Genomic DNA, 17,255 nt, shown 5'->3' on the forward strand with positions numbered 1-17,255 from the left:
TAACATATTCTATACATGAGTATTTGTTATAGTAGCCTGAATAGAAAGGGGCACTGCCAAACTTTTAAAAATCCAAATTAGACCCGTTGCACATTCATTATTAGATTTGGATAGGGGAAAACTCCCCCATTTTAAGGGAGAGGTGGTTGTTTTTAAATCTTCAACTCTACCACTGAAATTACAGAAATAAGCATTTTTGAGTCTTCTAGTTAACTGCAGCTCTCCAAGAACACCGTAGGTTTTCTGACAAAATTATAAACTGCATAGTGGGAGAGAGATATTTTTATAGTGATTCTTCAATGCCATTTTATATATTTTAATATCCCAATTGCTCTCATTAACCACTCCAATATGTATACATTTCAAATGTAGGCATTATTCAGCATGTTACTATTCTATGGAGTTGGGGATGTTTAAAAATCTAGCATCCGACCCACAATCGAGCATCTGATGTCAAAGTTAGGCTATCTGCACTAATGCAGAATCCATGCATTGTATTGGATGTTAAGCCAAAATATGAAGCATATTGTAGCATTAAAATGGTCTTTGTGTGTGGGTATAATTCATCTAGCACTAATATGAGGATGTGCTGCTTAAATTCAGATTTTGATGTTCCATTTTGCTGGATGTATCTGTCCCTACTTCAGAGATAGCTTTTATGCCTTAGCCCTGAGCCCCAGATACCTTAGAGGAGTTGAGTTCAAAAAAGAGCCCTGAGCCCTTGTTCATGCACCAACCTGAGTCATATGCTAGAAATAGCAAGGGCTCAAGACAAAAGCCTTAAATCTGTTTGCGTCTGCTCATTGAAGGGCCACAGCCAATTCATATAACTGTTTTCTTAACCTTCTGTGAAATTATCAGTTTATAGTCTTTAAAGCACTGTGTTGTAGTGGTAAATTCACTTGTAAATAGTGACTCTCCATTTTGTCATGGAGACTAAATATTAGTGTCATTGTTATATAAAAATTGTTATATAAAAATTCATAGCATTTTCATATTTTATTTTTAAATGAATGTTTCAAGAAGTTCAATTTGGACCCTTCTAAGAAACTGAGCCTTAAATTATTTTCTTCTAATGTGTGCACGCACTCAGACAGTCATATCCATTGATCTTCATGCACTTCATGGATTTATGAACCAACCAATCAACAAAAAAATCACCTACACTGCCTGAAAGAAGAAAAATCCTTTATTTGAAAGTTTTGTGCTGCCTTGAAAGCTGTTCCCCTTTCCCCCCAAGATCCCTCATACTTGAAATTGAGATAAGCTAAGGGCAAAATTGTAATTGAGTCCCAGTTTTCAGCCTTCATTTAGTTATCTGCAGCATTTCATCTACCTAACTTTCTCCAGCTAACAGCTTGAATGCTACTAGTATCTCAGCTGTGAGGAAGACAAACAGACTTCCCTATCTTTACTTTTTTGGTTGAGGATGGGAGACCCATGTGCTCAAAAGGCCTAATTCTTTAAATTGTGTCTCATGGTGTACACAAGTTTCTGTCCCGTATTTTTGGATAGGTGCACATATTTGGCTACTTCAAAAATGTTTCTCTTTCACAAAGGTTGGTTTAGTCTCTCCATAAATATCTACTGAACTTAACTTTCCTTTTGATTTCAGTCATATGGTTTTATACATTACAGGTACTGGACACCCAGTATATTTGACATTTATTAGCTTATTTGGGAAAAAAAAGGCATCTGAAGGTAGTAAACTCTATATCTCCTGTTTTGTTCCTATGTTAATTTCCCCAGGGTTGTTTTTATTTTAGCCATATTGGATGTAAGTAATCCATAAATCTTAGATTTGAGGAAGAATTTCTACAAGTTGCATTTGCTTTTGTGATATTTAGACATTGGAAAAATGTTAGATTAATCCCAAACAATGTCTGTCTAAATGAATTGTTGATATTAAAGTTATGTTATATGGCTTCAAGAAGCATATGCATTCTGTTGGAATTGAGGGTAGCTGCGGATGCTGCTTGTTCCCATCACTTATCTGAGCTAGGGCAAATAGTAGGTTAGAGTTCAGTTTGTTCAAGGTTAATTCCAAAGCAAGGGATGATTCCTGGACTGGTAGAGGAGGTTTACAGTCTGCTTTTTTAAAATTAGTTTGGCCTAATATCTGAAAACATTCTCTTTAGCCTTCAGAAGACATGGGTATATTTTGGAGGAGAGAGTATGCAGAAATTGACAGGTTTCAGTGTAGCAGCCGTGTTAGTCTGTATCCGCAAAAAGAACAGGAGTACTTGTGGCACCTTAACAAATTTATTTTAGCATGAGCTTTCGTTAAATTGTTACTTACCTTCTGGATATTCCCCATAAATGGGCACTTGTCTTCTGTTCCTTTTAGTTTCTGTTAGTATTTAGAAGTGGATCTCAGCCCTTCATAACTTAGGGTGTCTATTTAGATAATCTGACATCTTCATGAGGCCATTGTTCAAATAACACAGCAAGAGCTCTGGCCAAAGCACAGACTTGTTCTGAAGTGTAGAAATGAGATCTATCTGAAGAAAACCAATTACAGGTAAGTACAACTTTACTTACCTCCCTTGATAAAGGTAAAATGTGACTACAGTAAGGTTTTCACATAAAACAATGTAAAATAGCTTTTCAAAATAACCTTTTACTTATGACTTTCTTTTGTTCTTCCCTCTTTCCACTTTATTCCTTCTATTGTATGTCTTCATTTACCTTTTTCTTCAGTTCTTTTGTTGCTCCAGTCAAAGTTTTCAATACCTTTTTAAAAAAATGATTGGCCATGATTTTCAAAAATGGGTGTAAAGTTAAGGGCCTAAATCCATTTAGGGGCCTAATGAGTGACTTGATTTTCAAAATTGCTGAGCCTCCAGTAACTGTCATTGATTCAAGAATTTTGAAAATAAAGTTAATTAGGGCCCTAAATATGGACTTAAGAGCCAAACTTCAGGCATCTAAGGATTTTCAAAAACGTGTAAGTGACATAGGAGAATGAAAATCAATGGGATTTGTGCTACTAAGTCACTTTGGTCTTTTTAAAAATTCCAGTCTGCTTGGCCATTTTTTTCATTTCTTTTTTCCTTTAATCTTTCAATTCTATATTTAATTTCCTACCTTTCTCCACTGTTTGCCATATGTATTTTCTTTCCTTTTTTAATAATGTTTGATATTTTTTTTCTTCCTGTTGCAAATCTCTTCCATAATTCATACTAATAGTTTCTACTCTGTTCATAGGTGGTTGGTTGACAGGCAGACAGATGTTTTCTCCCACAAAAAAGATGATGGTTGCTGGTGTTAGTTTTTGTTCTGCCTTAGTGAGGAGCTAACTGCAGCTCTCTTCAGAAGACACCTGAAAAAGATGGCCACTTTCAACTCCTGTCATATAGAGAGAGCAAAGCGTGCGTGAGATGTGAGGGATCACATCCAGCCAGCTGCAGACAGTATGATGAGTAATATCTCTTCTCACAAAAAGACATGCTCTCTAACTTCAAGGTGGGCCTTCTTTGGATACTGCTTGCTCCGCTGCTATCAAGGAGGTCTCAAAGTATTGCCTCTGCTGTCAAGAACATAAGAATGGCCATACTGGGTCAGACCAAGGGTCCATCCAGCCCAGCATCCTGTCTGCCAACAGTGCCAATGCAAGGTGCCCCAGAGGGAGTGAACCTAATAGGCAATGATCACGTGATCTCTCTCCTGCCATCCATCTTCACCCTCTGACAAACAGAGGCTAGGGACACCACTCCTTACCCATCCTGGCTAATAGCCATTAATGGACTTAACCTCCATGAATTTATCTAGTTCTCTTTTAAACCCTGTTATAGTCCTAGCCTTCACAACCTCCTCAGGCAAGGAGTTCCACAGGTTGACTGTGTGAAGAACAACTGTCCTCTCTCAGCAGTCAATGTCCCTGCTTTAAACTTCTTGGATACAGAGTTGGTGGACTATCTCAGCCCAGCCTTTAGAAAATGAAAGCCATCAAAGCCATTTTCTGCTGCTGCCCCCTTAATGGCAGAGGTTTCTAAGCATTGTAGGAGGGGAAAGTGCTCTCAGTCACCTACCAAAGGGCTCTGCTGTCATGCTAAGGGGCCTGAACATTTCTTCCTCTTGTCAGAGGCCAAAAAGGATATCAGTAATGTCAAGCATTCTGAGGAAGAAAAAAATGGTCATCCTGGCTCTTGAAGGGTGTGGATTCTTAATTCAGAATACATGAGCACCTTGAGTACTGCTCCTCTGATTAAGACACTAGAATATTGTACCTTTTTAAAGAGAGAATTTTCACCTGACTGGCAATTTCCACTCTAGTGGGAAAGGATTAATGGTATTGGAAGAAGAATCTTCTCTGCCCAGAGGTATTAAATTTTATATTGGCTCCACAAGGAGAAAAAGGATACCTGAAGACTGCTAATTAAAAATAAATGCATACATTGGAGGGTGATCTAAGAGATCCTATGTTCTCTTTGAAAAGGCATCTTTTATCGTACGTGTCAAACAGGAAAACTGAAGTAGCACTGGAGAGAGGACTATGGATTTGTGGACAGTTCTAAATGCATTTTTGTCCCCACAGCTCTTAATATTTGGCTGAAGAGGTTTTGTTCTCCTGTAAGAAAATTCAGAACAATATTTTAAAACAAATTTTAGCCACTGCTGGTGCAACTTTGGAGAACTTTCAAAATTCTTGCTAAATCTCTAGCCAGTGGAGTAGTGGCTTGCAGAACTTTCTGGCTTTGCCTGTGGGTTCACTGAGTTTCACAATATGCAAACATTTGTTTCTATGTTCATCGGACTTTTTGGTGTCAGTCTAGATAAAGCACTTTAAAGTTTCTGACTTCTCTCTCCTCCAGCAAAGACCATCCTGATTCCCAAGCTCAGTCTGATTCTGATCAAAACGCAAAAAGCTTCTTCAGAATATATTGCTGAGTATAAAAGACTAAAAGTTCAAGAGAAGATCCTCAATCTACATTTTAATTTTTTGCAGTTTCCCTTCCATTCATTCCTAAGGAAGGCTACATCATGCATTCCCTTCAATCAGGGAAAGCATAACATCAGACAAATGTTCTTTCTGTGTTTTCAATCAGTCACTCTAAGGAATGTCTCACTTCCATTGTGCTCAGTACATTTTTTCACATCATTCTTTTTACTCCCTCCCCACCCCCCAAAAAAACATACACAAGCATATCCAGTGCTGCCAAGATATTTGTGCTATTCTTCCAGCCCTTTCAATGCAGGTAAAGGAAAGCCTTTTTTCTCTGTTGTACCTGGTGCTCAAGTTTTCAATAGGATTTAGGATTCAAATAGCTAAACTGCATTTGGGAGTACAAAAAATAAAAGATGGAATCTCTTGTCTGCAGTAACCACTGAACAACAGGACAGGTGGATTTATAGCAGGCATTGATCTGCAAGACACACAGTTTCACTACCTATTAAAGCATCTCATTATAAATGAGAATTGCAAACAGTCTCTTCAGTGCCTTGCACACTCACCATAGCCCTATGAATTTTCTCACATACTCTGATTGTATTCCTGGCAGCTCTTCGCTCATAAGTGGTTCAAATTCTGCCATTATTTTGGCCAGTTGGATCATAAAAATACAAAGAACCAGGCTGTAGTTCTAAAAGTGTGTTTCCTCCTTTATCATTGGGTTTTATCATAAATCTTCATGAGTGTCTTTTGGGGTAGGAACCATATCTTCATATATATTTACATAGATCCTTGCACAATTGGTCCCTGATCCTGATTGGACCCTCTGGGTACTATTGTAATAAAAATATTAAACATAAACAGATTCTAGTTCATTTGCAAGCTCGCTTAAACACTCAGAAGGCCCATGTGTCAAGGTGAAATGCATGTAATCTTGGCCTCATATTACAGACCCTGGTTTAATGGCTCTTGCTTTGATTTAGACACAACAGATTCCCTCTGCTCTCACAATGGAACCAAAACACTTCACGGTCTGAAGAAGAAACTTCATTCTAGAGTGTGTCAGAAAATCTTTGGTATACTCATCTTATCAGGCGTTCCGCTATTGTAATTACAGGTCATGTGGGGATCCAAAATAAACTAGAAGTCTGTGCAGGATAAAGCGTTCAAAGAAACAAACATCTTCATATGAACAGACTGGAAAGGAAAGAAGCTCAGCTGACACTTCTGTGTTTCAAGACTCAGATTTTACAGAGACCAGTCCTAATCCATTTGGATAACTATACAGGCTAGCAACTTACTTCCTGCTCAATGGGCAGGGGGAGACAAGGAGCATAGTTGTATTCATTAAGGCATCACTGTTCCTCTCTCAAAGCCCTCCATGTGGCTAGGAAAACTGATCAGTATTGATTGACTCAGCCATGCCATCTGCATCTTGGAGAATGTCTCCAGATTGTCAAGAATGGGAAGCCCCAATGATACTTGTTTACATCGAACAACAATTTAAAAATATTTTTATTCTACAATAGATGAAATAATCCAGTAGCATTGGGGATAAATGCATTCAGTGTTCTTTGAAACAGATGGAAGAAGAGGGTCCACAGGAACCCTCCTTTTTCTCTCTCCTTCCTCCAGTACTGAGAAAAGTACAGACAGAATGTAAAATTGATTCTCATAGCCACATCTTCCTTAGCTGTTACATCAGGGACTGAGTTGCCATGGCAATCTCAGCAGTCTGTCCTCACTGGCACAGCTTCATGAGAGGTTGAACTTGAAGTGCCATGGTCTATCAGACTCAGTTGTCTAAAGCCTTCTCAAGCTTCAGAGATAAGAAGTCACTGACCAGAATGACACTGTCTGGAGGTATTGCTAATAAGGGCATTTCCCACTTTGGGTGTTTAAATATTTGATTTTTATTTTCTCCAAGGTGGCCTAAAGAGAAAAATCTGTCCTGGTATTTTTTTAGAGATACAAGCGCCTGCTGCTAAGAACTTATTGACTGTTCCATTTAGTAAGATGTTTTCTAAGAAAGTCAAGCCATTGCAGCACAAGTTCTGTGAAATCACCCAACTTGGAATCTGGTGATTAAAAGTCTCTGCCACTATCTTTTTGATTTTATGGGCACTATCCTGTTAAACTCTTTTGATCAATTGTGACATTTTTGTTTGCAGCTAACCTCAGCTAGATGGGAAGAAATTGCATCTTTTTTTTTTTAATTCCCATTTATCTTTCACTCTAACATGTGGTTCTTAGAAGTGACTGATTTTGTTCCACTGAAAAAATTCCAGACATTACATCAATCATGAGGTCTCTCTCGATCAGCTCCAGCCTGGAGCATGAGATGGGTAGAATCTTGCGCTCCCTTAGCATAGCCAGAGCTTTTACTTCTTCCTGGAAAGGACAAAAAACACTCAGATCATATGAGTGCCTCTTTGTTTAAAATAGCATGAAATGGCAAAGCAGCTCTCAAAGCACTGATTTCTGGATGAATTTGTTCAGCGAGCCTTGAGGCATGTGTCTGGCAAGGGGTCTGATTAGGATGCCTTCTGGAAGGAAAGGACGTAGCCTTTAAGAAGAGATTTGTATTGTCACCTGGAGGACTCGCTAATCCTCTGCTAAAAGTGTATACTAGTCTCATGGGTAACTTAGTTGTTCATCTATATTGTTATAGACCTGTTATTCCTTTCCCTAACTGGGTGCATCGTTGCTTCCATTTAGAGTTTGTTGGACATTGACTATTGGTGCTATTTGCTGCAAAAAAGGGACATTTTTGCACCTGTTCAATGGGTTACTGTGAAAACATTTCCAGAAACCACATGTAGCCTGTAGGTATAAGTATTTGCTAGGTTAAGGCATAGGTATAAGTTAATGCAGTAATATAATGAGCCTACATGGCCTGCAAGACGATAAGCTTCGCTAAACAAGGCCTAAGGCTCAAAAATCCTTAGCATAACCAGTTAACCAGAAGTAACCCTAGATCATAAGTTATCACAAGACAGAATACTGTAATGACTAAATTGCTGACATGCAACCACAACATGCTAGTTTCTACCAGCTTTGCATATTTTAAAGTTAGGGACATCAGTAGATATCTGACTACAAGAATATCATGGTAACTAATTGATTTCTGTGCTCATAAGCTTGAGGGGAGAAGGGAAACCCAAGATTACTAGGGTGAGCAAATACAAATAAGGAAAAGAGGATGAAACCCCTACTGAATATGCACTAGGCATGGTGACATCAGCATAACATATTATAAAAGTTGTATCCTGGTCTGTGTGCCCAGGGATATGCGAGGATGGTGACCACTGGTGATGGTGAATCTGAGTATCTCTGTTTACCTTGCCAGGTTGGAGTGTTTGTAACTTTGCTAAGTATGTTAATTAAACTATTACAAATACAGAAGTTTTTTCCCAAGTGTGAGTGTTGCAGCCATAGATCTTGGGTTTCCCAACTGAACAACCATTCCAATAATATTGGGCCTGATCTTGGGACAAGAACCTACCAAACCTCAGAGTGTTAGTTGGGAATTCTTCAGGGATCAACATAATTAATGAACAATCAATAGATGAGGCAACTTGGGCTGTCAATTAGTTAACTCACATGATTAACTCAAAAAAATTAATCCCGATTAAAAAAAATTAATCGCAGTTTTAATCGTGCTGTTAAACAATAGAATACCAACTGAAATTTATTAAATATTTTGGATGTTTTTCTACATTTTCAAATATATTGATTTCAGTTACAACACAATATAAAGTGTACAGTACTCACTTTATATTATTTTTATTACAAATATTTGCACTGTAAAAATAAGGAAATAGTATTTTTCAATTCATCTCATACAAGTACCATAGTGCTTTATCATGAAAGTGCAATTTACAAACGTAGATTTTTTTTGTTACATAACTGCCCTCAAAAAAACAACAATGTAAAACTTTAGAGCCTACAAGTCCACTCAATCCTACTTCTTGTTCAGACAATGGCTAAGGGAAACCAGTTTGTTTACATATATGGGAGATAATGCTGCCTGCTTCTTATTTACAGTGTCACCTGAGAACAGACATTTGCATGGCACTTTTGTAGCCGGCACTGCAAGGTATTTACATGCCAGATCTGCTAAACAGATCTGGCTAAATTTCCCCCAGTGGTCCAATCTTCCTTATCATCCCCGGATGAGGCAGTCACGGGAGTTAGCTTTGAGAGCTAGCCCCTAGGATGACTTCAGGAAGCATCAAGCCTTTCTCTGGTGCGTGGCTGAGAACTTGGGACTTGAGATGCAGGAGATGGCAGAGCAGGAGGACAGTCTCTACAATATCCTCTCTGCCTCTATGCCCACTCATGTCTCCCTGCGCATGCATGAAGGGGTTGTCAAGGTAGCCAAGGTCCTGTGGCAGGCCCCCTCCTCTATTCCTTCCACCTCGAAATGGGCCAAGAAAAAGTATTTCGTTCCAGCCAAAGATTTTAAATACCTTTATACTCACCCACCCCCGGGCTAGCTGTTTGTGTCTGCGGCCAACGAGGACAAACAGGGTCACACCTCCTTGACTCCTAGAAACAGAGGCCAAGAGGCTCAATTTATTTGGGAGAAAAGTTTATTCAACCGCCAGCCTGCAATTCTCCGGGTGGCAAACCATCAGGCCATGTTTGGCAGATAGTTTCAATCTCTGGGATGGTCTCAAAAAGTTCCAGGAATCCCTCCTTCAGGGTCTGACCCAAGAGTTCGGCATCCTGGTGTAGAGGAGGGTATTATGGCGGCCAGATGCTCCCTGCAAGATGGCATGGGACGTGGCGGACTCAGCAGCTAGAAGATCACCTCAGCAGTGGCCATGCAACACAGCTCCTGACTTCAAATGCCAGGCTTCTCCCAGGAGATGCAGACCTCGATTCAGGACCTCCCTTTTGATGGAGTCTGTCTTTTCTTCACACAAATGGATGCCAGGCTGCATGGCTTGAAGGACACTAGGGCTACTCTTCACTCGTTGGGCATGCACATGTCGCAATCAGCCAGAAGGCCCTTCCGACTGCTGCCAAGACCATGGCAGCCCCATCAAGGATCTACAAGGAGAAAGGGATGCAAGTTTAGTCACTGGCACCCTTCTTCCTCCCGCTTGCCCGCCCGGCCTGGGCCCACCAAACATCTGGGGGGCCAGAAGAGCGGTGCTCCAGTCAGCCACCGGGATCCTGCTTGCCTTGTCCTCAACCTACCGCTCGGCCTGGTCATGGGTTATGTTGGACCACCGGTCCTGGACATAGTAGCTCGGGGCTATCCCCTGCAATTTTTGGCCACCCCTCCCTCCCATCCCCATTTTCCCGTCCCTCTTCAGGGATCCTTCTCACAAGCAACTCCTCCTTCAGGAGGTCAAGAAGCTCCTGGGCTTGGGAGCTGCGGAGGAGGTTCCTCGGTGCATGGAAGGAAGAGGATTCTACTCCTGCTACTTCCTAATCTCAAGGCCAAAGGAGGCCTAAGATCCATCCTGTGTGGCCTCAACGAGTCTCTCAAAAAGTTAAAGTTCCATATGGTCTCCCTGGCCTCCATCGTCCCTTCCAGGATCCAGGGGACTGGTACGCCGCTCTGTACTTAAAGGACTCTTACTCTCATGTCTCCATATTCCTGGGATACAGGCATTTCCTGCATTTCATAGTGGTCAGGCACCACTTCCAGTTCACGGCACTACCCTTTGGCCTGTCCTCAGCCCCCAGGGTGTTCACGAAATGCGTGGCAGTGATAGCAGCTTACCTGAGACGTCAAGGAGTCCAGATCTTCCCGTATCTCAATGACTGTCTCATCAAGGAGTCCAGATCTTCCAGTATCTCAATGACTCTCTCATCAAGGGCAGGTCTCCAGAGCAGGTGCAAAGGAGCCTCGATCTGGTGCATTCCACCTGCAGCAAACTGGGCCTATTAATAAACACAGAAAAGTCCATGTTCACGTCAGTCCAATGCATAGAGTTTATCTCAGCAATTCTCTACTCCATGCAGGCCAGAGCCTTCCTTCCAGAAGCGCGTTTTCAGGCCATGTTGGACCTGATCTCCCACATGAGCCACCCCTGCACCACGACCCACATGTGCTTGCGACTGATAGGTCACGTGGTTGCATGCACATACCTGGTCAGCTATACCCTACTTCATCTGAAGCCTCTGTAGGCATGGCTGGCCTCAGTCTATATCCCCAGCAGGTATGCCTTGGGACCGAGTGGTCACGGTGCTGAGCCATGTCCTATTGTCCCTGGACTGGTGGCTGGCTCCCAAGTCGGTGCTGCAAGGATTTCCCTTCATGACCTCATCTCCATTGGTCTCAGACACATCAGATCTGAGCTGGGGAGCTCAACACCCAGGGCTGCTGGCTACAAAACCATCTAGCCCTTCATATCAATGTCAGGGAGCTCAGAGCGGTTCGCCTGGCCTGCCAGGCTTTCTTTCCACCTGAAAGGCAAGATGGTGCAGGTCCTGTCGAACAATACCGCTGCAATGTATTCTATCAACAGGCAGGGAAGCGCCAGGTCTTCGGTCCTTTGTCGGGAGGCGCTCAGCCTCTGGGACTTCTGTGCGCAGCATGCCATTCATCTGGTAGCCAGCCACCTGCCTGGAGCCAAGAACGTCCTAGCAGATCACTTCAGCAGGACCTTCTCATCTCACCACGAATGGTCACTCCATCTGAAGGTGGTCAGCCTACTCTTCTGCGAGTAGAGCACTCTCCAGTTGGACCTGTTTGTGTCCAGGCAGAAAAAGAAGTGCCACATTGTCCCTGCCCTGCAGAGAACAGACTAGGGCTCCCTGTCAGATGCCTGTTTCCGTGGTCGAGAGTGCTGATGTATGCCTTCCCACCAGTACCGTTGTTTCAGAAAGTCCTGCTAAAGGTGAAGCAAGACAAAACAACTGTTATTCTTATAGCCCCAGCATGGCCTCATCAGCATTGGTTCAACATACTGCTGAGTCTTTCGGCAGCTGCCCCACTGCAGCTGCTGCCTCTTCAGCCAGATCTGCTGTCCCAGAACCCTGGCAATCTACTGCATCTGAACCTGGTGACGCTGCACCTGACAACCTGGCTACTGTGTGGCTAAGTATGGATGAGCAGGTGTGCTCCGCTGTTGTCCAACAGATCCTGCTGGGCAGCAGGAAACCCTCCACCAGGGCTACCTACGTGGCAAAGTGGAAGAAGTTCACATGTTGGGCCTCAGATTGGTACAGTCGCGCTGAGGAGGCCCCGCTGCAGATTATCCTGGACTATTTGCTGCACCTTAATCTCTACGGCCTATTGCTTTCTTCGGTAAGGGTACACCTAGTGGCCATTTTGGCATTCCACACTCCATTTCAAGGCAGGACAGTTTTCGCCCATCCCACAATGGTGCGGTTATTGAAAGATCTGGAGCGCCTCTACCTGCATGTCCGGGACCCAGTTCTCCCTTGGGACCTGAATCTTGTACTGTCAAGGCTCAGGGGTTCCCCCTTCGAACCCTTGGCTTCTTGCTCCCTCCTGCTTCTCTCCTGGAAGGTTTCATTCTTGGTCACTATAAGTTCGCTCTGCAGGGTGTCTGAGATCGGGTTGCTCACATCAGAGCTGCCTTATACGATCTTCTATAAGGACAAGGTCCAGCTGCATCTGTATCCGGCTTTTCTGCCCAACATTGTCTCCCAGATTCACACTGGTCAAGACATATACTTACCAGTCTTCTATCCAAAGCCTCATACCACAGACAAGGAATGCAGGCTACATACCCTGGATTTCAGACAGGTGCTGGCCTTCTATATTGATAGAACAAAGCCATTCCATATGTCAACACAGTTGTTCGTTGCTGTCGCAGACAGGATGAAGGATTGGCTGATATATTCCCAGATAATTTCATCTTGGATCACAGCCTGCATCCGCTACTGCTGAGTTGGTAAAGGTGCCTCCGTCGGCTATCGTGACAACTCACTCGACTAGATTGCTGGCAGCAGCAGCAGCCTTCCTAGCGCAGGTGCCAATCCAAGAAATTTGTTGACCTACTAGCTGGTCATCTGTCCACACATTCGCATCGTATTATGCGCTTACCCAGCAAGCTTGAGATGACTTGGCCTTTGGCAGAACTGTACTGCAAGCTGCAAGGCTGTAAACTCTGAGCCCACCTCTGAGGATACTGATTGAGTCACCTCAAATGGAATCAACATGAACAAGCCCTTGAAGAAAAAATAGTTGCCTACCTTTTCGTAACTGTTCTTTGAGATCTGTTGCTCATGTCCATTCCATTACCCGCCCTCCTGCCCCTCTTTCGGAGTTGGCGGCAAGAAGGAACTGAGAGGGCGTAGGGCCGGTAGCACCTGATATACCACCGCATGAGCACAGCACTCTAGAGGACACCACAGAAAGGCCCAGAGGGGATGACTTCCTATATCCTGTAAAGGGAAGGAAAGGGTTGGAGGAGAGCAAAGAACCGAGAAGGGCAGCTCCTCACCTCTGAGCAGGAGTTGGGCCTTGGCTCAGGTCGAGTGGGTTAGTCCACCCTGAGATGCCACATGCCGTCGACATCTGAGGCCCTGCAGGCGGCACAGGACATCCTAGCACTACTGGTGCCACCCATGGCGGTGCCCCATTCCAGGGGTAAACCTGCTCTGAGATCCTTTCAGCAGTCCCTATCGGTGCAGCACTGCTCCCCACCACAGGGAGTGTCCCACCAGTGCTTGCCCGCACAGAGCCAGCAGGCCTCGGACACAGGGAGGGCAGCCGAAGGGAGTCCCCATAGGTCTCCAGATTCAGGGCACCACTCGGGCTCAAGACACCAATCACCGGTAACTTGGCGCAGGCCCATGCAGGTGCATCCGTCCCTGCAGCCCCGATACCGGGACCGACTTAGCTACTCCCCTAGTGTTCAGCACCGCTCCGGGGACCCAAGCTGATGGTCCCGAGAGCCTCGCTACCAGAGCGCCGTTACGGGTCGCCATGGCTGGGCTGACATTCCCCATCTCAGCAGGCTGACCCACTCCTGCTCTCGCCCGACAGACCGACACTACTCAAGAAGCATGAGGAGTAGATTGCCGTGCCACTGTTGCCGATCCACTGAGTGCCATCGGTCTCCAGGATCTCAATGCGGGGAGTCATCACACTCTGACAGATCCCCGGTGCAGCATTGGGATCAGCACCATTGCGATTGGGATGGACAGTCGGCACCATCCTGGCCTCCCAGTTGTGATCCCTCCACCTCGGACTCAGGTACCAAACAGGAATCCCTACCAGCGGGCCAAGGTTCCATGTCAGGGATACCCACTCTACCAATGGCACTGCCTGTCATGTCGTGGCCCTAGGGCCAGTGGCCTGCCCTCTGGTACCCTTGGAATCCCTGGGGGTTTCCGCAACCCTCGCGAAGGCTCAGGTCAGCCTCGGGGGCTTCAGATAAACCGTCAGCCATGGTCTCCCACACGCCCTCTGACACAGAGGTGACCGGGGAAAAGACCCCTCAAATTCACCCAGGCCCCATCAAGGGACCAGCGGAGCAGTCATCAGAGGTGGCAGATCCTCCAGTGCCTGCTTCCTCCTCTTCCTCACCCAACGACGTGATTACAGGGCCCCCTCATCCAGTCCCGCAGAATGATTCTAAGGCCAATCAGGAGCTGCTAAGAAGATTGCCTCGAACTTGGGGCTTCATGCTGAGGAGCTAAAGGAACCCTCAGACTTCCTATTTGATGTCCTCAGCTTGGTGGGCCCCAGCCATGGTGGCGTTGTCCTGGCACGAGGGGGTGGCAAAGATCACAAAATCCTTGTGGCTTACTTTCACGTATCAATATTCCAAAGGCACAGATGGTTCCTGTGGTTCATGGTGGGTGCCGCTCACTATCAGTTACGGTGCTCCCATTCAGCCTTGCCACAGCCCCAAGGGTGTTCACCAAATGCATGGCGGTGGTGGCTGCTTACCTGAGGCGTCGGGGTATCCAGATTTAGCCATACCTCAACGACTGACTCATTAAGGGCTGCTCCAGGTCTCAGGTCCAGCACAATGTCTCAGTACTGCAAGTCACGTGCCGTGCTAATAAACGAGGAAAAGTCAATATTACTTCCAGTTCAGAGAATAGGGCTGTCCTCAACTCTACTCACACCAGAGCATTTCTGCCACAGGACAGGTTCAAGACAATGGCAGCTCTCTCATTGCCAGTGTCTCCACATATCCCTTCACCATGGCCTGCGTCTGCCTCAGGCGGCATGTGCTTATGTCATCTGCCATGCAAGGCTCAGGGTTCAACTCCTCCAGTGGTGGCTGTCAATGGTCTACGCCCCATCCGGAGATCATCTCGACAAGGTCATCATGATCCCACCGAATGTACTGGCCTCCCTGCAGTGGTGGACCTACTTGAGGTTGGTCATGGAAGGAGTTCCGTTTGAGAGCCCTCAATCCTCAGTATCTCTGATATTGGATATCCTTGGCTAAGGAGCGTACCTCAGTATGCTGTGGACTCAAGGAATGTGGTCCCCAGAGGAATTGACGCTGTACATAAACATCAAGGAACTCAGGGCAGTTCACCTAGCATGCAGGGTATTCCTGCCACATCTTTCGGGTTGAGTGGTATGCATACCCGTGGACAATACGGCCTCAGTGTTCTACATCAACAGGCAAGGGGGAGCCCAATTGTCAGCTCTCTGTCAGGAAGCACTCCATTTGTGGGACTTTTGCGCACAGCACGACATCCGCCTCAAAGTGTCTCACCTTCCCAGCATCTGGAATGCGCTGGTGGATCATCTCAGCAGGTCCTTCTTCTTTCCCCATGAGTGGTCCCTCCATCCAGAGGTTGTCCAGGTGCTCTTCTAAAGGTGGAGAACTCCCCGAGTGGGCCTGTTCGCCAGCAGACAGAACAGGACATGCCAGTAATTCTGCTCTCTCCATGGCTTAGGCAGGGACTCCCCTCTCTGAAGCCTTCCTTGTATTTTGGGAAGGGGATGTGATGTACGCATTCCCACCGATTCTGCTGGTCAGCAGGGTCCTGGCAAAAATCAAAACAGACAAAGCGCAGATCATCATGATCGCTCTGGCATGGCTTCATCAGCATTGGTTTGGCATGCTCATGGATCTCGCCTTAGCTCCCCCATAGCCACTGCCCAACCGCCTGGATCTCCTCTTGCAAGACCATGGGCGGCTCCTGCACCTGAACCTTCAATCCCTTCACCTCACGGCTTGGTTGCTGCGTGGCTGAACCCAGAGGAGAGGGCCTGTTCCAGTCAGGGACAGCAAGTCCTCTTGGAAAGCAGAAAGCCCTCCACCAGAGCAACTTACCTGGCAAAGTGGGAGCGATTTTCCTGCTGGGCAGAGGCGCGTGGCAGTCTATCCTAGATTATCTGCTGCACCTTAAGCATCAAGGCCTCACACTTTCCTCCATCAAGGTGCGCTTGGTAGCCATATCAGCCTTCCACCAGCATGTTCAAAGCAAATCCGTGTTCTCACACAACATGTCCATGTGGTTCCTAAAAGGCCTGCAGCAACTCTTCCCACTGGTCCGGAACCCAGTTCCACAGTGGGACCTTAACTTTGTCTTCTCAAGGCTCCCGGGGCCTCCCTTTGAACACTTGGCCTCTTGTCCCATTCCACGTTTGTCATGGAAAGTTGCTTTCCTTGTAGTCATTACCTCGGCGAGGCTGGAATCCAAACATAAAGCCCTTATTTTGGAGCCCCCTTACACACTTTTCTACAAGGACAAGATCCAGCTGTGACCACACCCCACATTCCTGTCTAAGGTGGTGTCCCATTTGTACATTAACCAGGATATCTTTCTCCCAGTTTTCTGTCCAAAATCGCACTCCATCATGGAGGAGAAGCAGCTGCACACCTTTAATGACCAAGGCACCCAGTGTTCTACTTGGAGCGCACCAAGCCCTTCTGCAGGTCAACCCAATTCTTCATCACGAGAGTGGACAGGATGAAAGGCCTCCCGGTATCCTCCCAGAAGTTCTCAAACTGGATCACCTCCTGTATCCGGTTCTGTTATGAGTTACCCTGGGCCGAACCACCACCTATATTGAAGGCCTACTCAACCAGAGCTCAAGCGTCCTCAGCAGCCTTCCTAGCGCAAGTCCCCATCCAGGACATCTGCAGGGCAACCACTTGGTCTTCAGTGCACACAATAATGATGCATTATGCCATCACCCAGAAAGCCAGAGATGATGCAGGATTTGGCAGAGCTGTCTTGCAATCGACACGTCCATGAACTTCTACCCGCCTCCAGTGGTAATGCTTTGGAGTCCCTTACAATGGAATGGACATGAGCAAGCACTCGAAGAACAAAAGACAGTTACCTTTTTCATAATAGGTGTTCTTCGAGATGTGTTGCTTATGTTCATTCCATGACCCATCCTCCTTCCCCTCTGGAGTTTCTGGCAAGAAGGAATGGAGGGTGGGAGGTG

At 45.5% G+C, this 17,255-nt stretch overlaps 1 long non-coding RNA gene across 1 annotated transcript; it reads right to left on the bottom strand.

Annotated features, from left to right (window-relative positions):
• Positions 1-8,911: 8,911 nt before the first annotated feature.
• LOC120407683 lies at positions 8,912-16,982 on the bottom strand. The gene is made up of 3 exons (XR_005600185.1): positions 16,682-16,982; positions 10,632-10,792; positions 8,912-9,949 (listed from the first exon to the last, which is right to left on the bottom strand). It is a non-coding gene; the product is annotated as an uncharacterized LOC120407683 (long non-coding RNA).
• Between the last annotated feature and the right edge of the window lie 273 nt (positions 16,983-17,255).

This window comes from Mauremys reevesii, linkage group 6, assembly GCF_016161935.1.
Source record: "Mauremys reevesii isolate NIE-2019 linkage group 6, ASM1616193v1, whole genome shotgun sequence".
NCBI classification, from domain to species: domain Eukaryota; kingdom Metazoa; phylum Chordata; order Testudines; family Geoemydidae; genus Mauremys; species Mauremys reevesii.